This window comes from Thermobia domestica, chromosome 1 (genome assembly GCF_964235325.1).
Source record: "Thermobia domestica chromosome 1, izTheDome1.hap1.1, whole genome shotgun sequence".
Classification (NCBI taxonomy): Eukaryota; Metazoa; Arthropoda; class Insecta; order Zygentoma; family Lepismatidae; genus Thermobia; species Thermobia domestica.
In genome coordinates, this window is record NC_137454.1 from 4371682 (window position 1) to 4394656 (window position 22975).

At 37.3% G+C, this 22975-nt stretch overlaps 1 protein-coding gene across 2 annotated transcripts in view; it reads right to left on the minus strand.

Moving 5' to 3' along the window:
- Nucleotides 1–22975, minus strand: part of s-cup (spermiogenesis-related protein stanley-cup) — a 199725-nt gene that overhangs the window by 49537 nt on the left and 127213 nt on the right. The gene's annotated exons all lie outside the window — the stretch shown is intronic.

The following is a 22975-nucleotide window of genomic DNA, read 5'->3' on the forward strand; positions in this document are numbered from 1 at the left end:
TCACAGCCTCTCGTCCACGGCTAATGTAAAATCAATAAAGGAAAAGTTATGTTGTTTTCATATGGCTTATGATAGGAGATTCCTCTGCAGCGGATGCAGAAATATTCGTTCAATTGCGATTTGGTTGTATCATATGTGCAACACAAATCCAGTAAAATTCCTCGATGCGAGGGGAACACGATGGAGACTTTAAGTAAAATAATTATTAGTTCTTCGGGGCACACGGTGGCTCAGTAGTAGAGCGTTTACTTCTAGTACGTGAGCTCCTTGTTTCGACTACCGTCCAAGTAAGTTTCTGGTGGACAATATCGTGTCTGTGGGTTTTTTCGGGGTATTCTCGTTTCCTCTCACTTACACATTCCACCAATTCATCCACAATCATTCACTTGTTTTGATTGTTGTGTCCCTTAGCCTAACAGGGCATAATCATGGGACGTTAAACGGAAATTTCATTTCGTTTTAGTTACTAGTTTTCACAATTATCTTTATCATACTAAAAAAAAAAAAACTTGAGGAAAATCTAACCTCTCCTTGGTTAAGTGATGAACGCGTCTGATTTCTATGCGCACGGTCCAGAATTCATTTCTGGTGCTGGATTTTCTTTTACATTTAAATGTGAGTAGTGAATTGGCTGCCAGTTTATGCAGTAGGTAGTATGTTTCATATAGCCTCTGTGTTAAAGAGAAACGTTAACCAGTACGCAATCAATCAAGCAATTGGAGGATAGATGCCAAGATTATTTGTTTTAAATAAGCTTTTGAAAGATCATGCAATAGTGTTTGGAACGAAGTGGTCTGAAGCTACACTGAGAAAAAACAAACAAACGTGTGTGGCGTACTTAAAAACGTAGGTTATATGCGTAAATGTTGTAGTTTTGGACTTGTACAACCCTATGTAACATCTTACGGTAAACGGATAACTGAAAACGTATGTGATATGTGTTTCCGTATAAGTGTTCCGAATAAACATACTTTTCGTACGAATGAAAAAACTATATAACCAGTAAGGATTTCACGTACAAATGGAGGGATATAAAATATAGCTGATGTATGTAACATACCTATACCTAAGTAATATATTGTAGACTGTTAGATGTCAGACACGCTGCAGTGGCATGGTGTAACATTTGAGCGAGAAAAAGGCATATGGGTAATGTAAGCTTCGGTCAGATTTCCGTAGTAAACAGTGTACAATATACCGCTCTCTGGATAACGGAAGGGGTCGCGGTGGCTCAGTGGTAGAGCGTTCACCTCTGGTGCTTCGGGTCCCTCGTTCGATCCCAGCTCGCGCCGTGTGGACTTTGTCGTGGACAAACACCGTGCTCGTGGGTTTTCTCGAGGTTCTCCTGTTTCCTCCCACTTTCTTCATTCCACCATTTCATTCATTTCTCATCATCACCGTCTCCTTTAGCCTAACCGGCATAACCGTGGGATATAAAACTCAGATTTTATTTTATTTCGTTTCATTTCTCTGGATCACGGATTTTTCTCAGTGTAGAAACAAGAAACAAGAGTTGACGAATTACAGCAGACGACTGTTTTTTTGCTACCCAAGCGTTATTTTGGAATTTTGCTCGGGGAGGGGGGGCAGGTTCTCCAACTCAAGAGTTTCACGATTTTTTATTATACATTACCTTTTCTATGGAACTGATTAAAGTATATTTCCACATTACTAAAACTGGAAATGGAGCAATTATCACACCTACTGTCTCAAAATGACGCCCCTGATATATTATTAGTGAAGACAGAAAATACAAACGTGAAATAAAAGCAAGGATAGAAATGGCATAGGAAGCATTTAGGAAGGAGAAAAATACTAGGTTCTGGAATTTTAAAAAGTGTTAACAAAATTACTAATTAAATATTTTGTGTAGAGTATTGCGTTTTATGGTGCAGAAATATGAACAATACGCAAAAACGGCGAATGAAATTCAAGGTTTCCGAAACATGAGTATGGAAAAAAAAAAATAGAGAAAATTATCTAAATCGAACGGAAAACTAATGAAGAAGTATTGGGAATAGCAAGGAGAAGAGAACAACGCTGTATGTAATTGGAAGGAGAAGTGGCCCTGTAGTGACTCTGTGGTGACCAAACGGTTAGTAAGTGGTGGTTGTGCCCATTGAAACTTCTCAGAATCAAGGTTTCAGTCATTTTCACCGAAATACAGAATATCATTATCTTTTCGCCTGATTCCAAAAAAGTAGCCCGTAGTGGTCAAATGGTCAGTGATTGGTGATTATGCCCATTGAGACTTTTTCTCACAAGGAAAGGTCACGAACTGGCTCCGCTGAGATCCGAACGAGACAATTGTGTTTGGATTTGATATATTATAACTAAAGGAATCCCAAAGTTATACGTGCCACTGGTCCGGATATCATGAGTTAGAACATATTTTGTAATATAAAGGCTATTAGCTTGCAGAATACTTTGAGCCGGGTCAATTGTTCGGAAACGGTTGAGTAGGTGGAAAACTCGACGAACACGTATCTCATAATTTTCAAGGGCACACATTTTAGGTAAAAAAATGTTTGCCCCAGGATCCCCTGCAGAGTCCAAGACAGTCCAACTCAAAAGTTTCAAATGGCAAAGGGAACACATCGTTTGAAAGCTGGTGTGAAATGAAAGAAAATGGAGCAGGTTTCGACTCTCAACAACAACCCTATCCAAAATGGTGGCGGGTCAAAATATAAACTAAATCTTAATTGAAAATTCTATGTTCACTACTATAAATCGGAAACCGTGAATCAAATGTGGAAACAGGAAAAATATGTGGCATTATTTTCAAAGTACAACGATTTCAAGTAAAAACGTTTTGTCCCAGGGTCCGCACAAGGTCCAAAGTGGGGTCAAACTCAAACGTTTCGAAAGCAATGGGGGTTCAGTAGCGCATCGTTTAAAAGCTGATGTGAAATGAAAGAAGATGAGTTCACAATGACGGACTAATTTATGTATGATTCAAACAAGATAGAAAATGAAAGTGAGAATAAGAAAGAAATAAGAAATTATAGAAATGAGAAATCAATAAGGAAAAACAATAATAGTCTCCGTTCTACGGCGACAATTTCTGTACTTCAGTCGGGGCACTCGTACATCTCTTTATTTCAATGGGTCGAATGACTGAAGATGCAACATAATTGTCAGTATTTATATACAAACTCATTTTACACGATGACAGCCATATTGGATTACAGATGATACGTCTTTGACTTTTTGTGGACATGTCCTAATGACAATAAACGCAAATATCACATTTCGCTAATCCAGCTCTAGTGGTCTGAACTGGACATGCGTGTGATAGTATAGCATTTTGAATTCAAGATGTCGTGTTTTTGAACACTTTGTATCTTTTCGTCATCAAAACTCATGCCAAATTTGGTTTTCCTAGTTTCAGCAGTTGGAGTGCCTAGTGCCTATACTTTCGACATAGATTTTATGCGGCCACGTTGGATCCAAGGTGGACATAGACTTTTCAATTAAGTTTGTATTTACATTTTGACCCTCTGTCATTTTGCACAGGATTATCGTTGAGAGTCGACATTTGTTACATCTTCTTTCATTGAACAACAGCTTTTAAACCGTATGCTACTTAATACCCCTTGCTATTTGAAACTTTTGAGTTGGACCCGTCTGTTACCCTGCGGGGACCCTGAAGCAAAGTTTTTTTTTTTTAACTAACTAACTCTATGGCCTATGGAACCCGGAGGTTTAGTGCCGCGTTCACAAAAGCTCTCCACTGACTTCTATCCTTAGCTAATTGGATCCAGTTTCTACTTTGTATTCCTATCTCTGCGAGATCCATCTTAATATTATCCTCCCATCTGCGCCTAGGTCTTCCTAATGGTCGTTTTCCTATGGGTCTACCAGTCAAGACTTTGAAAGCGTTTCTACTTTCTTCCATTCTAGCTACATGACCTGCCCACCTAAGCCTCCTAGACTTGACGACCCTAACAATGTTGGGTAAACCGTATAAACTATGTAGTTCCTCGTTATGAAGCTTCCGCCATTCCCCATTCTCGTTCCTCTTGGGTCCGAATATTCTTCTCAGGATCCTGTTGTCAAATACTTTCAGTCTATGTTCTTCCCTCAGAGTAAGCGACCATGTTTCGCAACCATACAGAACAACAGGCATGATTATCGTTTTATATATTTTAAGCTTCAAATTCCTCGACAGAATTCGCGACGACAAGAGATTTTGAACCGAATGGTAACACGAATTCCCTGCTTTTAGTGGACATTTAATTTCTTCGTGAATATGATTTTCGTCTGTTAATATTGATCCTAAATATTTGAAAGTATCCACTTTATCAAAAGTATTATTTAATATTTTAACGCCTCCACAATTTGCCGTATTACGGTCCCGACGCACTTCCATGTATCTAGTTTTCTCTGCATTTACTTCTAAACCCATGTCCCTGCAAGCGTTTAATAAGATCTCTGCATTTCTTTCTATTGTTCTCCTATCATCCCCTATTAAATTTACATCATCAGCATATGCCATAACCTGGTGAATGCCGTTCAATTCTAGGCCTTGGTTGCTATCTTTCATTTTCCTTATGGCGTATTCCAGCACAAAGTTAAATAATAATGGCGACAACGCATCTCCTTGTTTCAGGCCATTTTCGACGTGGAAGCTCGTGGACAAAAATTTTCCTACCCGGACTTTACTTTGGGATTCACTTAAACATATCTTAATTAATCTAATTAGCTTTCTCGATATTCCAAGCTCTGTAAGAACGTTGTATAATGTTTCTCTCCTAACCGAGTCGTAAGCCTTTCTAAAATCAATAAATAGTTGATGTACCGGGGTATTGTATTCCCACTTCTTTTCGAGTATTTGGCGAATGGTAAATATTTGGTCGATAGTTGATCGATTTCGTCTAAATCCGCACTGATAATCTCCAATAATTTCATCTGCGTATGGGGTCAATCTTGCTAACAGAATATTTGAAAGGATTTTATAGGATGTTGACAGAAGAGAAATGCCTCGATAATTATTACAGTCAGTTTTGTCGCCTTTCTTGTGAATTGGAACAATGATTGACTCTTTCCACTCTTGTGGCAATTCTTCCTTGTTCCAGATAAGGAAAATGAGTTTGTGTATCTTGTTCCACAACTTTTCGCCTCCAGCTAAAATTAACTCAGCCGGAATTTCATCTACACCCGGAGATTTGTGTTTCTTTAATTTCTTTATAGCGGCTTCCACTTCTATTCGATTGGGTTCTGGAATATACGGTTCTGCGGTGTGTATCTCCTTTTCTCCACGCACATTAGTTTTTGGCTGCGTGTTCAGCAAATCGTCAAAGAAATCTTTCCATCTATTTAAGATGCTATCCGTATCAGTGAGAACTGTTCCGTCAGATTTCTTTAATATATAAGCACGAGGTTGATAGCCTTTCTTAAATTCGCTGATCCCCTTATACATGTCCCGAATATTTTTATTTTTACTATTATCTTCAAGTTCCTTAATTTTAGCTTTCAAAAAATCCCGTTTGTTTGTTCTAAAAGTTTTGGAAGTTTCCCGCCTGATATCTGCGAAATTTTGTGTAGTTGTTTCATTCGGATTTTGTAGCCACCATAATTTTGCCTGTTTTCTCTTCTCTACTAGTTTAATGCATTCTTGGTCGAACCATGGTTTGTTCCTACGTATTTCCGCGTGTCCCAATTTTTCTATTGCTGAACTTTTAATGCTATCTCTAATTTCAATCCAAGTATCCTCAACACTAGTGCACTCCGAGTCTTCTAAAACCGAGAATCTATTCGAAACTTCAATCTGGTATTCCTCTCTTACCTGGCTCTCTTCTAATTTCTTTAAATTAAATCTCTCCGTTTTCGGACATTGAGTATTACATTTATTCAACGATAATCTCTCCCGTATTATCGCTGCTACCAGGTAGTGATCAGTGTCACAATCAGCCCCTCTAAACGACCGGACGTCAATTATGCTAGATTGTCTTCTTCTATCTACTAAAACGTGATCAATTTGATTATGTGTTTTTCCGTCTGGTGATGTCCAAGTGTATTTATGAACGTCGCGATGTGGGAATTTTGTACTCTTCACGATTAGGTTTTTGGATGTTGCAAAGTTCACGAGTCTAACACCGTTGTCATTACTTTCCTTATGCAAACTTTCGTTCTCTATAATCGGTTTTAAAATATCCTCTCGTCCTACCTTCGCATTGAAATCCCCTAATAGAATCTTCATATGGTATCGCGGGAGTTGGTCAAGTATCCGTTCAACTTCTTCGTAAAAACTATCTTTTATATCGTCATCCTTATCTTCAGTTGGAGCATGTATATTTAAAACAATAATATCACACCACCGTCCCTTAAGAGTAATAAAAGAAAGTCTGTCAGTAACAAATTCAACCCGTTTAATTGCTGGTAATATTCGTTTGTGAACGAAAAACCCTGTTCCTAACTGGTGATTTTTATTTCCTTCCCCGTAAAAGAACGTAAAATTTCCGGAATTCTCAGATCCTTTTCCTTCCCACCTAACTTCCTGAACTCCTACTAAGTCCATCCTGTATTTCTCTAACTCACTCGTTACAGATTTTAACGCGCCTGCCCTATAAAGACTTCTAATATTCCATGGACTTCCATGGACTGCCCTATAAGACTTCCGACATGTCCATTTTCTTTTGCTGATGTCGTGCCAAGTTATCAGTCCTTGTCCGAGGCTTTTGTGAATGTTTCTGAACAAGTACCTTTTTTTACAGCATGAGGGTGTTAGCCTTACCCAAACCCCCAAGCTGGAGGACCACTCCTAGTCGTCTGTCCGCGACTGCTTATTCAGTATATTCGCAGATAACCTCTATATCTAGAGGCCTTCTCCTCGATCCGCAACCTGAGGACGCGCCATGCCGTGGTGACAGGAACCAACGTTACCAAAGTTTTTTTTTACCCCCAAAAATGTAACTTTGGGATTCGTTTAGTTATAACATATCAAATCCAAACACAATTGTTTTGTTCGGATCTTAGCGGAGCTAGTTCGTGACCTTTCCTGTCTCTTGTGTTCGTGACCTTGTCAGGATCACAATATCTACAACATATCAAGGTTTCAAGCAATTCCACCGAAATCCAATTTCCATAAGGATTGTGCGGAGTCTTTTCATCCATCTCAGTGTTAATAAGTGATTTTGAAGTGTTTCAAAATGTTTGATCAGTACTGAATTTACATACGTTCAGTCGAAGACATTTGTGATTATTGGCTAAGAATATTTTCTGGAAAAATATCCCTTATATTTTAGAGCTTACCATTTTTATTGTAACTATGAATTATGAGATGCTTGCCGGGCGCAGCTCACTTGTTACGTGTGAATTGTAATCACGACTATCTATACTAAGACTCTAACTCAGAAAGCAAATAACTGGACATTTGGGACAAATTCCAACAGCTACTCTCTATAACATATAAGAAAAGATAAATAAAATACACACAGAGAAAAGAAGAAGGGTGCGTGGTAGCTTAGTGGTTCAGCGCTTACCTCTTGCACGTGGAGTCCCTTGTTCGGTCGTCGGCCTAGTGAGTTTATGGTTGAAAGTGTCCGTGAGTTTTTTTAGGATACTCCCGTTCCTCCCCTATTCTCATTCCACCAATTGTTCCATCATCATTCACTTGCCTGAATCATCCGCCTCCCTTAGCCACACTCGTGTGATTTCATTCTATTTCATAAAAAAGAAGAAATGAACCGAACAATTGCCCAAGCAAAGTATAACAAAACGCTTCCTCAGCAATAAAAGTGATTTTCCACGAATAGGATACGATCTACCAATGAAAACGAGGGGAAAAGGAGAGCACTGTAGTGAAATCATACAAAAATGTATACAAATGTCAGTTAGAAGTATCGCTATCAGAAAATAGGATACTTAACATAAAAGTTTTCCACAGGATGGAAGGAACCAAACATCAAAGGTCGGTTAAGACAAATCTACTACACAAAATAGACCTTATACACAAATTAGTTTGTTCAGTGTCATCACATTTGTCACATCGTGTCACTTAAAATCTGAAATTAATTTCTGACCGAAACTTAATGGACTCTCTTGCCATCCCTGTTCTTCATTGAAATTAATAAGAAAGTGAAAGGAAGACTATAAAGGAATTAAAGAAGCAATAAGAAAGAGAGAAATTGAAATGAACATTTGAAAAGGTAATAAGACTTTCTCAGGAGAAATGCTTTGCTGTTTCCGTTCCAAAGAGCGTTAGAGGAAATTGCCTCATTTCTTCGGGAGAGTCTTCCAGTTTCATCGAGTGACGCTGGTTTCTAGCGACAACAGATAGAATAAGCCACCACGAAATCATTTTCGCAAAAAAGATGTCACTCAAACTCAGTTAATATTTGGTGTAAATTTTACCTGTTACATTCTAGGAAGGAATTCTCTTTTTATTGCATAAGAAGTACAAGTGCCTTTGTCTTCAAGTAATGTAAATTGATGTGTTAAATGAATATTTTTCTATTATTATTATTATTATTATTATTATTATTATTATTATTATTATTATTATTATTATTATTATTATTATTATTATTATTATTATTATTATCACCACTAACTGATGACTTAGAGAAATACAGGATGGACGTAGTAGGAGTTCAGGAAGTTAGGTGGGAAGGAAATGGGTCTGTGAATTCCGAAAATTTTACGTTCTCTTACGAGGAAAGAAATAAAAATCACCAGTTAGGAACAGAGTTTTTCGTTCACAAACGAATATTACCAGCAATTAAACGGGTTGAATTTGTTATTGACAGACTTTCTTTTATTACTTTTAAGGGACAGTGGTGTGATATTATTGTTTTAAATGTACATGCCCCAACTGAAGATAAAGATGACGATATAAAAGACAGTTTTTGCGAAGAAGTGGAACAGATATTTGACCAAATCCCGCGATACCATATGAAAATTCTATTAGGGGATTTCAACTCGAAGGTAGCACAAGAGGATATTTTGAAACCGATTATAGGGAACGAAAGTCTGCATAAAGAAAAATAATTACAACAGTGTTAGACCCCTGAAGACTACAAAATTCCCACATCGCGACGTTCATAAATACACTTGGACATCACCAAACGGGGAAACACATAATCAAATTGATCATGTTTTAGTAAATAGAAGAAGGCAATCTAGCATAATTGATGTCCGGTCGTTTAGAGGAGCTGATTGTGACACTGATCACTACCTGGTAGCAGCGATAATAAGAGAGAGATTACCGTTGAATAAATGTAATACTCAATGTCCAAAAACGGAGAGATTTAATTTAAAGAAATTAGAAGAGAGCCAGGTAAGAGAGGAATACCAGATTGAAGTTTCGAATAGATTCTCGGTTTTAGAAGACTCGGAGTGCACTAGTGTTGAGGATACTTGGATTGAAATTAGAGATAGCATTAAAAGTTCAGCAATAGAAAAAGTGGGACACGCGGAAATACGTAGGAACAAACCATGGTTCGACCAAGAATGCATTAAACTAGCAGAGAAGAGAAAACGGGCAAAATTACGTTGGCTACAAAATCCGAATGAAATAACTACACAAAATTTCGTAGACATCAGATGGGAAACTTCCAAAACTTTTAGAACAAAGAAACGCGATTTTCTGAAAGCTAAAATTAAGGAACTTGAAGATAATAGTAAAAATAAAAACATCCGGGACATGTATAAGGAGATCAGCGAATTTAAGAAAGGCTATCAACCTCGTGCTTATATATTAAAGAAATCTGACGGTACAGTTCTCACTGATACGGATAGCATCTTAAATAGATGGAAAGATTTATTTGACGATTTGCTTAACACGTGCAAAACTAATGTGCGTGGAGAAAAGGAGGATATACCCAGAACTGTATATTCCAGAATCCAACTGAATAGAAGTCGAAACTGTTATAAAGAACTTAAAGAAACACAAATCTCCGGGTGTGGGTTAAATTCCGACTGAGTTAATTTTAGCTGGAGACGAAACATTGTGGAACAAGATACACAAACTCATTGTCCAAGGAAGAATTACCACAAGAGTGGAAAGAATCAATGATTGTTCCAGTTCATAAGAAAGGCGACAAAACTGACCGTAACAATTATCGAGGCATTTCTCTTCTGTCAGCACCCCATAAAATCCTTTCAAATATTCTGTTAGCAAGATTTACTCCATACGCAGATGAAATTATTGGAGATTATCAGTGCTTATTTAGACGAAATCGATCAACTATCGACAAAATATTTACCATTCGACAAATACTCGAAAAGAAGTGGGAATACAATACCCCGGTACATCAACTATTTATTGACTTTAGAAAGGCTTACGACTCGGTTTGAAGAGAAACATTATACAACGTTCTTACAGAACTTGGAATACCGAGAAAGCTAATTAGATTAATTAAGATCTGTTTAAATGAATCCCAAAGTAAAGTCCGGGTAGGAAAATTTTTGTCCACGAGCTTTAACGTCGAAAATGGCCTGAAAAAAGGAGATGCGTTGTCGCCATTATTATCTAACTTTGTGCTGGAAAACGCCATAAGGAAAATCAAAATTAGCAACCAGGGCCTAGAATTGAACGGTATTAATCAGATTATGGCATATGCTGATGATGTAAATTTAATAGGGGATGATAGGAGAACAATAGAAAGAAATGCAGAGTTCATATTAAATGCTTGCAGGGACTTGGGTTTAGAAGTAAAAGGAAGGAAAAGTAAGTACATGGAAGTGCGACGGGACCGTAATACGGCAAATTATGGGTGCGTTAAAATATTAAATAATACTTTGAGAAAGTGGGTACTTTCAAATATCTAGGATCAATATTAACAGACGAAAATCATATTCACGAAGAAATTAAATGTCCACTAAAAGCCGGGAATTCGTGGTATTATTCAGTTCAAAATCTCTTGTAGGATTTTGAAAGATAATATTTTGTGTCCCAAGAAAACGACAATTTAAATAACATTCTTCACCCTCCCTTTAGACCCTGTAACAACTAAAAATATTCACTTTTGTTACTTTTTCTGTGGGTTAGTCCCGAAAAGCTACAAGTATGGAAAATTTCATTTTTTCACGTCAGTCGGAAGTACCCTTTTATTTTATGTCAGTTCATGTATTTTTATATACCTGTATAGTAGGAAGGATAGATATTCCATGAGAATATGGAGGAAAATTTTGAAATAAGCTTCTCAGCATCGCAATAATATTAGGTAATGAATAAAACAATTGTTATAAGGGCCCATGGTTATGGGGTGTAGACCAAAACAAGTGGATGATAATGAAACTTAATATTTGGGGTAGAGCTAGTGAAACGAGACTATAAGAGAAACAAATGAGTTTCATTTCACATTCTGCAACCAGGATATACCTTCAAACGATGTGAATTCCATATTAAAACTGGAACTAGAAGTTCTATGACCTTGACCTGTAATTGAGGAATCTATTTCTTACCAGGGAAGCCAGAGTGATTCAGTGAAAGAGCGCTTACCTCGAGTGCTTGGTCTCCCTGGTTTGAATCTAACCAAGTAAGTTTGTGATAGACAACATCGTCTCCGTGGATTTTTTCAGGGGTACTTCCGTTTTCCTCCACTTTCTCATTCCACCAATTCTTCCAACATTATTAATTTCCCTTAACTATCGTCTCTCTTAGCCTAACAGGCGCAATCACTGGACGATAAACTGAAATACATTTCTCACCATTTTCGATGTACAAAAAGTGATATTGCAGCTGTAAGTGATTTGGTAAAAAGATTATGAAGGAGATGAATCCTTAATTGATTACAAAAACCGGTTGTTTGTTATCCAATACTCCTGGTTATGCTTTATGGTAATCAATGTTAAAAAAAGGAAATGGTTGATTTCTACGTTTCAGTTTTAAAGCGAAATGAAATGAAATATATCAGTTTAACGTCCCACGAATAAGTTCTTGAGGCTAAGGTAGACGATATTTCAAAGCAGGCCGGTAGCCAGCTTAAAAATGCAGGGAGGGGCGATCCAACCATATTATAGTTTATCACCATACTATAGTTCATTTGCAAGCCTACCGTGAAAATTTTAGGAGAGCAGCAAAAGTTAGGAGGGCCTAGATCTACCTTGATACGTGCCCGTTTCAAAGTACCTAGGTAGATTAGAGTGGGATTCACCCAACGGCTCTATCCATAAAATAAGGAAGTCTGAGAATGCTGCTGATTATACCACTTCCAGTAAATGTAAAAGTGAAGATCATATTGAGCTTTGCATCCACCATCGGACACGTCGGACTGTTCCAAAATTAGGAGAGAGACTCCATATTCTTGCTATTAGCCTTGCTTTATTCTTCGTACTGTACTGATTCTCGTTAGATCACCATAGTCAAGGAGCACTAAGTCTGGATAGTCCCTAAGTGAATGCCAAGGTGGAAAAACAGACATCCAAGGTGGATATTGGTATTATGGCAGTCATCCAGCGTTGTGATGTTAATTGGGTAGTGATCTTCATTCAAGGAAACCAACAAGAAGAATTATTAGGCTAGCAATGGGTTGACCTCATTCAGGTGCCCACTCAGAAATTTTTTGGGAGAGATCTAAGTTTTGGGCGGGGAGTCCAATATTACAATCCACCACGTCTATGTAATATTGAATGAACAGATATTATTCTGTACTCGAACAGACGATAAGTAACTGTAAAATACTTCCACCTAAATTTAAAGAAGTGATAAAATTAGATTGTTTTTTATGAGAAAGAAATGAAGTGAGATCTTTGAGTTTTACGTTCCACGGTTATGCCGGTTAGGCGAAAGGAGACGGTGATGATGAGTAATAGATGAAATGAAGAAAGTGGGAGGAAACGGGAGAACCCTGAGAAAACCCACGCACACTATGTTTGTCCACCACAAAGTTCACTTGGCGGGGGCTGGGATCGAACCCGGGACCCCAAGCACCAGAGGTGAACGCTCTACCACGGAGCCACCGCGACCCCTATAAGAGAAAGAGTACAGATGAAGTGTAAGCGCTAATTTTCATGCTACATAAATTCTTCCATTGTCAAACAACTTTAGGTTTATTGAGAATATGTGCAAATGTATCTTGAGTTAGGAAGTTTTGGAGGGGGGGGATCCGGACCCACGGGTCTCCTCCTTACCTCACTTTACTTTCATACCTTTGGCTACTCGCCTTAAGGTATTCGACACAATTTAAGTTTAACCTCTATATAACATAAGAAATACCAAATACTCACGAGTTCCCAAAATATTTTCATCTGTTGAAAACCTTTTCCCCTGTTTTCATAGAACGTCCTACGACGGTCTTTTCTTCACATTTTAAGAATTGTTTTGTATTATATTTATTTTCTTATAAGACAGAACAAAGTAACGGGACTGACATTATCTCCTTTTGGAAATAAATAACTCAGTTGACCTTGATTTCAATGCTTGTTTACTACTTTTGCAGGAAAAAAAGGAATGAAACGAGAACAAACAACACACATGAATATGTAGACAAACAAATCGTGACGGAAACAGAGGCAATTTAGCATCGCGTGTTGCAACATCTACGTATAGTATTCGATCAATTTCTGTCTCATTATTTTTCCTATGGACTAAACAAGGTATGAGTCACACCAATTGACATATTCTTGATTCAAGAAACGCAATCAAACACACGTGGCGAGGGAAAAAATTAAGGAAAATATATGAGTAAGAAGTTAGTATAAATGGGATTCTGTAATGATACAATAATTGCAATAAGAAACTTTCATTTGTACGTCGTTTATGAAAAAGGGAAAGGTGAAGGTGACTTGTTGCGTTCATTAAAACGTAGCCTCTACAAGGAAAAGAGAACGACTGCAGCTAAGGGATGCGGGACTTCGGCTACTCCAAACCACCCAGGCGTCAGTTGCCTATGTGTAGGAATTAAGAACCCACAATCTAGAAGTATAAAGGGAAACTTTTCTAAAATTAAACATTGTGACTTAAACATTTCTTAAATTTACAAGCTAGGCATAAATTCATTAACACTTACGGGCCTCATGCACAACTACATACGTTCCTTGTCCAGTCAGAATACCTTCTCTTCCTACTTGTATGTACGCCCGTGAATCATAAAAACATGGTACTGATCTGAAGAGGTTCATAACATACTTAAATTAGTAAAATAGCAAGTTACTATAGATATAGAAGAAAAATATCTACGAGAAATGTTAGTGGCAACTTACAGGGTCATGAAGAATTTGGTTCGTTGCTTGTAATATCTTGGCGACACTGGTTTAGCCAGCACAAAGCTAGCTAGTACAGTAAACTTAAGGATAATATGCTTTATATAATAAATGCAAACTAAATGTATAGTTTAAAAATACAGACAGTTATCAGAATAATCAAAACACCTGTAGTTTGCAATACAGAAGGTAGACTATGTGAAGTGGTGGTGGAGAGAATGTGTATGCAGTGCCTAGTTGTTGCTAGTGGTGTGTTGGGAATTATCTAATGCACTGAGAGGCCTACAACAGAGTTGTGTGTTGAAGCAGGCACACAGGTGTTATATGAAATGGGAGGCCAAACTATAGCTTAGTGTTCAGATGCAGCAACTGTATCTAAGATGGAAAGTGTGTTAGATGTTGGTAGAAAGAGTGTCCCAACATATGACGGGATACAGACTGAAGCCAAGACAACATCAGCGAATAGTAATAATTGACGGAAAGTAAGAAAAAACCTCAGAAACAGGAATCGCTAGGTGTTGGTGAGGATTGTCACCATGGACTGCAGAGCGAATGCGGAAAAAGTGACTCCGGAACTTATCAACAGATATGAACAGCATATTTCGACACCCACAATCCGAAGACAATAATATTCTAAACATCCTTGGTCGTGTTGTAATTTCCAAACTTATAGTCACTGCGAAAAATATTTTAGCTCGAACATTGTCTTGAGAACTCGCAAAGTGGACCGCAAAAGAGTAATATCGTCCTGTTATGTTTGAACCATGTTTATGTATTGGGTTCCGTATTGTTGGCTTCGTGTATTCCTGTGTATTGTCTGCTTGTACTAAAAATTGTAAACAGTAGCACGTATTATATGAATAACGTGGTCGCACTGAAAAGTGGGGATCCTTACAATATAATCAACTAAGATTGTCGCTAGCGAAGGTATAAGTCTGAATTATAAAATTGATTAAAATTAACAATTCAGTGTTGGACAAAATAGAGATTAATGTATGTTGTCAATGATTAAACTGCTGGATAGTGAAAAAAAAAAAAAAAAACATTTATTCGAATTCGATGGATTTTGTATAAAGGAAACAAGCTACATCTGTTACATTTACTTTCTGTTTTTAAAAGAGAAATTGTAAGAAGTTCTCTTGTAAGAGATCACAAGTCCTCTTTCATTTTACGTTGGGCCCTGACATTCAAGTCATTCATAAAGCATAATATCCCATTGAGTATAATTTAAATATTTTTGACTACATCAAAGTTTTGAAAAAAATTAAATCTTTAAGTGTAACGTCCCAAGATTATGCCGTTTAGGCTAAAGGAGACGGTGATGATGAAAGGTGAGTGAAATGGTGGAATGAAGAAAGTGGCAGGAAACGGGAGAACTTCGAGAAAATCCACGAGCACGGTGTTTGTTCACCACAAAGTCCACACGGCGCGAGCTGGGATCGAACCAGGGACCCAAAGCACCGGAGGTGAACGCTCTACCATTGAGCCACCGCACCCCCTATCAAAGTTTTGAATTCGATGACTGTGAGTCTAGACATGATGACTGTATGAACTTGGAAAATTCAAATGGCTAACATGTAGGAATTTAAACTATTTTAAAAAGCGATATTAACAGAATTTTACTTCATATCGTCCCTCTCGAGACAAAAGGACGTATCTCATTTTCTTAACTTTTCCAGAAGATAAGTTTAAACATTTTCTCATTATTTATTCTATCGTATTCTTTTAAAATTGAGTTTGATATCCTTCGTGTCAGATACGTAACTTACAAGATCCAATTAAATTTTGACAGAACACGATAAAATAAACTTATTATAACATCTTTACAGTCGTCTCTTGGAATAGTTGAAAAAATGAGATACGCCTCTTTATCTCGAGAGGGACGATATGATCGCGTGCTCAAAAGAATTTTAAACTTGAAGCAAACAATGATGAGAGTCTATATGCTACTTTGGAGAGACAGACCGAGAAAAAGACAGGAAAAGAGAAATCAATTAATAAAACATATTTTCTGCTTCAGGCGTGTTTCCTAACTTCAGTTTCCTTGAACTGAATATGCTATCTGTTCGATACTCTGTTCAACGCTATTTTTTAGCATCCCAAAACTGTTCTGTAGTGCTTCGTCAGTGAATAAAAATTGTCTATAATGCCTTCTAATAGTGCTTAATATGAACTGCCCTAAGTGTGTTCAAAATATACCTGAACTTCGGATGTTTCCAATAAATACAATGCCAGAAATGACTTATAAATGTGTAAATGGTAATATATATAAAGTGTACTAACACTGTGTAAACGCCTTTTGTATACCCATATAATCATTTAACACATCAGAAGTACAGGTACACATTTTGAACGCGCTTAGGGCAGTTCCTTTTAAACACTATTAAGAGGAATTCTAAATATTTTTTGTTAACTAATGGAACATTTCAGGAGATTTTGGGATATGTTAAACAATAATGAGAAGTTGATTCTAAATAACATTCAAATTATGTTTAAACATTGATTAATTTTTGCAGTGTTCTGTTAATTGATATTGCGTATCTTATTGATTGGTAAATGAGATTTTAAAGGAACTGTAGTGGAAAAAAGGATGCAAAAATTATCAGAAATAGGTAATAATAATAATAATAATAATAATAATAATAATAATAATAATAATAATAATAATAATAATAATAATAATAATAATAATAGAAATTAAGAGCAAATAAAACCAGAAGAAACATGAGCGGTTGATACATAGCCATAAAATACATTAATAATTAGTTGTATATAACTTCGCACATACATAGAGAAAAATCCGTTCTCCGGACAGCAGAATATTGTACAAATATACGGTATCCTCTTGCTTACTACAGAAATCAGTACGGAGCACACGTTATCCGTATGCAATGTAGGCACTGCCCTTAGATGTTACATCATGCCGTTGCAGAATGTCTGACATCTAACAGTTTTCCGTATATCACATGCATATACTTATGTTACCTCCGTCAGCTATATGTTATATACGTCCATTTATATGTGAGATCCTGACCGTCTACATTGTTTCATACAGAAAGTACGTATAGATGGAACACTTATAAAACATGATTTTTCAGTTATACGTCTGCTGTACGTTAAGTCCAAAAACTACAGGAATTACGCATGTAACCTATTTTTTTTAAGTACGCCACCTACAATTTTTTTCTCAGTGTACCAACAAATATTTATCATTTTATTTATATCGAACTTTTAAATTTTATATTTTTATTTTTTTATTCTTATGTTCTAATATTTCGTTCTTTTTTATGGCTGAGGAAATTTGCGTATAGCCCAAGAAATGGATTAATTGAAGAAATGGAGATTATGGGGACATTAGTATTCTTATAAGTGGTTATCGGTTTATCCAAAATGAGAAATCATAGATTCTGAAGAGATGTTGTATAGACGGATGCACTAATGTCTAGTGCCCTTTCCATCACAGAGGCTATATGCGACGAAGCCTTACATATTAATGTGATTCGGATCACATATTAAGAGATGTTGTTGGCAGGGTCGGGTCTAGGATTGTCTGAAGGGGGTGCACCAATAATTCCCCCCCCAAAAAAAACAATCATACTGAAAGTCTTCAAAGTGACATGTAACAATATTCTTTAAGCCTGATGCAAAGAACGAATGTGGGGGAGGGGGAGTATTTTAAAAAGGGTCGCAAGTGTAATGCAGGATAAAATGTTCTCCTCTCCTGGCATCTGTTTTCTTCCTTACTTGAGAAATGTTACATTGTTTTGCTTGGTGAATCCTTTTCCTTTAACCCTTAGAAAATTGACTTAAACTATTGCTTATGCAAACCTCTGCTTTCTTTCAAGCCCCAAACGGAAACACGACGATAAAAAGTTTCGGAAAATGTTGCTATTTTCATAGCTAGTTTCTCATTTTAGATAGTTACATATTTACAACGAAGGGGTTGCACGTGCACCAATGCACCCTCCTAAATCCGGCCCTGGTTGTTGGTATTGTGATCGTGCTTAGAATTCCGGCTTTCTCATCTCATAGCATATGTATATAAGATAATAAGTTTCCACCGACATTTCTTTGGCAACATTTTTGAAGCTGTTCTTTCCTTATACAGTAGTTTAAACGAAGTTCTTGCTGCAATAAAGGGTCAGATCCAGTTTCAGAATTTTTGTTTTGGGAAATTGAAAAAATGTTTTAAAAATTCAATTTTCAGCCCAACTCAAAATTACTCTTTGCCCATTTAGTTTGGTATTTCGAGAACTAGTAAGGAGCTATTTTCGTTTTGTATCAACCGCTTGATCTAGTTTCGTTTGAGGAAGAACGGGTAAAACCGCAAACCGCCGAATTTGGAGCTAAGTCCTTATTGTAGTAAGGCCTTCATTAATTTGAAATATTTAGGAATAATACTATTGTCCTAGATAAGTCCATATTTTGCAGTAGTTGTAGAAGTTATTAGGTCAGTGGACTGGAAAGAAGGCAGTTCGGAGGCATAAATATTAGCATTATCTCTTTATACAAAAGAAGGTATCTTCACAGACTGGCTGACTCGTCAACACCTACACGAAACGGCTTAAACTAGAAACTTGAAATTTGAACACTAAATAGAATCTGTGACGTAAGGATCTCACAGAAGGATTTTTGGAAATTCGACATGGAATGGGGCAGAAATAAGGATAAAAATAATTATAATAAGACGTCCATATCTCAGAATCCCTTAACAATAGATACATGAAATTTGACGTTTAGAATTTTCATTCAAAAGAATTAAACACTTGTTTAACAGTATTTTGATATTTTCCTAGAAAGAAAGGAAAAAGGTGGAAAGACAAAAAGGGAGAGAAAGAGTGAAGAGGGTAGACGAAGCAATACGGGTTAAGTCTGTCTCAAGACTGCTCCCAGACATGTCTTGTTGTCTGGATTAAATAGTAGAAAACTATCCTTTCCGTTATATAAAATAAATAAAATAAAAGATATCCCCAAATTTTATGTACCCTAAATTTGCTACCCCCGCAAGAAATTCAATCTGGCGGATTACTGGGTGGAGATTCTAATTATTTAATAAGATATTCATAAATAGGATTCCTTGAGATTAAAGGAATGAAAAAAAAAATGATTATGCTCGTGTTTAAGCGTTTTTAGTTGTTTGACCTAGAAAGATGAAATTATGACAAAGATAAAAGTTATTTACTAAGAAACCCATACGACGCGTTGGAATTTCGTGCGAGACTTCAGACGTGTTACGCAAAGTATCGCCCACAGCAGCAAGTGAAGCACAGTTGCTAGTTTTAAAATATTGAATGTACGCCTGATGCATTATGCAACCAGCTTTTCACAACTATCTATGGGTTGCATAACATCTTCATTTTAGATGGAAGATCATTAATGTGTTATACAGGGTGGCGCGTATTGTATCTACCAGTTGCAGTTGGCAACCCTGATCAAATGCGCGTACGAATGCTGCGCATGCTTACGGCACTGAATAGCAGGGCCTCTGGCAATTAGTTTACCATGGAGCGGTGGTCTGTGCAGACGCGAATTGCGGCGGTGGAAGCCTTTATCCGAACCGGTTCTGTCAGTGAGGCTCAGCGGGCACTGCGACGAAACAGTGATGATCGCCATGTTGCTATACCCGAGAGACACAGTATTCTGAGATGGGTGAGACAGTGGCGGGCCACAGGTAGTGTTGTGAACCGGAAATCACCAGGTCGTGGACGAAGTGTTCGAACAAATGTAAACTTGGAACGAGTGCGCGTAGCGATGGAACGCAGTCCCAAACGTTCAGCACGGCAACATGCACGAACATTACATTTGACACGACGTTCATTGGGTCGTTTGCTGGGTGATTTGAAGTTCCATCCGTATAAACTGCAGGTGGTACAAGAGTTGAGAGCCATTGATAAGGAAAACAGACTCAATAACTGCCAGAACATTCTTGAGTTGATTAACCGAGATCCACTGTTCCTCCAACAACTTTTGATGTCCGATGAAGCAATCTTCCACCTGACTGGGTATGTTAATAAGCAAAACTTCCGGTATTGGTCTCAGGAGAATCCTCGTTCATTACATGAAAAGCCTCAAGGTAGCCCAAAAGTTGTGGTATGGTGTGCAGTTGGAATGTGTGGCATTATTGGTCCCTATTTTTTTGAGGATGACGCCGGACATGCAACAACTGTAAATTCCGACCGCTACTGCCATATGTTACAGACGTTTCTCATTCCGGAATTGCAGGAAAGGGGTGTGATCAATAACGTTTATTTCCAGCAAGACGGTGCTACGGCACACACGGCACGCCAAAGTATGTCTATACTCAGAGAAACATTTCCAAACCGCGTGATATCCCGATTTGGCGATGTCTCATGGCCATCCCGTTCCCCAGATTTAACAGCTCCTGATTACTTCCTCTGGGGATATGTTAAGGAAAGGGTCTTTGCCAATCGCGTGAAGACAATTGACGAACTGAAGACTGCCATTCGTCATGTGATAAGTTCCATTCCACAGGATACGTTAATGCGTGTGATGAATGCCTTCCCACGTCGCCTGCAGCAGTGCATCCAGGAAAAAGGCGGACATTTACAGGACGTTATTTTTAAAGTTTAGTGAGCTCCTTCGACAAGTGTTGTACAGTGTACAAATTGCCAGTCCATATACTTATATTCCATAACAGTTTTGCATTAAAACTTGCATAACACACCTTTGTATTTTCATTTGAAGTTGGTAGATACAATACGCGCCACCCTGTAGGAACAGATAAATAAGAATACATAAGGTACTCTTGTTATTAGTTTAAATATATACAGGGTGTTAATGAACTATACGATAAACTGTAATAGCTGATTCATCACGTCAAAATAAGAGAAAAAGTTCATATGGACCTATGGGGAAAAGTTGATAGTTTCAGAGCTGGGGCTGTTCAAAATCGCGAAAAAACCGAGTTTCGACAGGCCCTATTTTGAATTACAGAAACTGTGGGTGATGATCCTTATCAGCATAAAGAAAACCACACCTACACAATCCAAAAGTGCATATTTCGTCAATGTTCAATAGGTGTACAGGGTTTTCCTACAGGGTGTAAGTCTCAGATATGCTCTCAATAGAGTTTTCAGATATACTCTGATTTCAAGGAGGATCCAAAGTAGACAGGTGGTAAGCCTTACGACAATCGATATCCAGTGCTTTGGAGGGAAGTCAGAAGTGTAAGGAACCGGCAGGTCAATGTTTTTTGTGTTCAGATTAACGTGTGATGATATGTATTTCGTCACAGTATATTTCACGTTTTCTTCATTTATAAGCGTGAAAGAAAACATTGCTGACGATCCTTAGCACTTCTGACATCGCGCCAAAGGATTCCGTGTTCACTGCTATCAAGCCTTATTATTTGTCTAGTGTGGACCAATCAAAAAGTCAGAGCATATCTCAAAATTCGGTTGATGGCATATCTGAGAATTTTACCCTGTAAGGAATACTTTGCACACCCATTGAACATTAATGAAATATGCATTTTTGGATTGAGTATTCGTGACTTCCTTCACGTTGGTAAGGACCACTATCCACAGTTTCTGGAATTCGAAATAGGGTCTATTGAAATTTGGCTTTCTCGCGACTTTGGACAGCCCTAGCTCTGAAACTGTGCACTTTTCTTCATAGGTTCAAATGAACTTTTTCTCTTATTTTGATGTGAGGAATCATCTCTTACAGTTTGTCGGTATAGTTTATTAACACCCTGTATATATTTAAACTAATAACAAGAATACCTTATGTTTTCTTATTTATCTGTTCCTATAACACATTAATGATCTTCCATCTAAAATCAAGATGTTATACAACCCATAGATAGTTGTGAAAAGCTGGTTGCATAATGCATCGGGCGTACATTCAATATGCACTTTTCCCCATAGGTTCATAGGAACCTTTTCCCTTATTTTGATGTAAATAATCACCTCTTACAGTTTGTCGGTATAGTTCATTAACACCCTGTATAAGAAATGTACGCCTGATGCATTATGCAGCCAGCTTTTTATAATTATCTTTTGGGTTGCATAACATCTGTATTGTACCTAGGTAAATGAAAAATTACTTATGTATTATACGAATAGATAAATAAGAAAACATCAGGTGTTTAATTGCCACATTATGCAACCAGTTTTTCATAATTATCTTTTGGGTTGCATAACATCCTGGTGTTAAGTGGAAAATTGTTTTACGCGAACAAACAAGTAAAGTATCAGGTATTCTTTGTAATAAAGGAAGTGTCAAGGTGAGAGGAAGACCGTAGTGAGACCAGCAATACTGTAGCCGAAATAAAAATGGATGTATAGTGTTACTAGGTTGAATAAGATCAGAAAGAAAAGAATAAGAGGCAGCTTAAAGGGACTATGATGTCGTAGAAAGCACAAGAGAGATTACACTGGTATGATCACACTATTAGAAGAAGTGATGGTAATGTCGGTAAGAGAGCGTGAAAGATGGAAGTAGAAGGCAGTAGAGGAAGACGAAAAAGAAGATAGATAGATTGTGTTGATAAAAGATGGATTGTTGAAAAAAGAGCAAATAGAGAATGGTGTTTAAGTGTCTTCATCCCGGCGAAATTAAAATACCGCTAATTTTACAGTAATTATGTGATATCTTCAAATAGATAAAAGATAATTGAAATATGGAACAAAAGCGCCCTAGACAATATTATTTTGCGTGAGGTACCGTTATGACAAGTCACCTAGTGGCTTTCCGTTTTCATCTGTTTAGAAACGCGAAAATAAATGCCGATTTTCAAAATGGCTCGAAATCGAAAGCAGATAAGTGAGTCGTGATAACGGTTTCTTATGTAAAATAATATTGT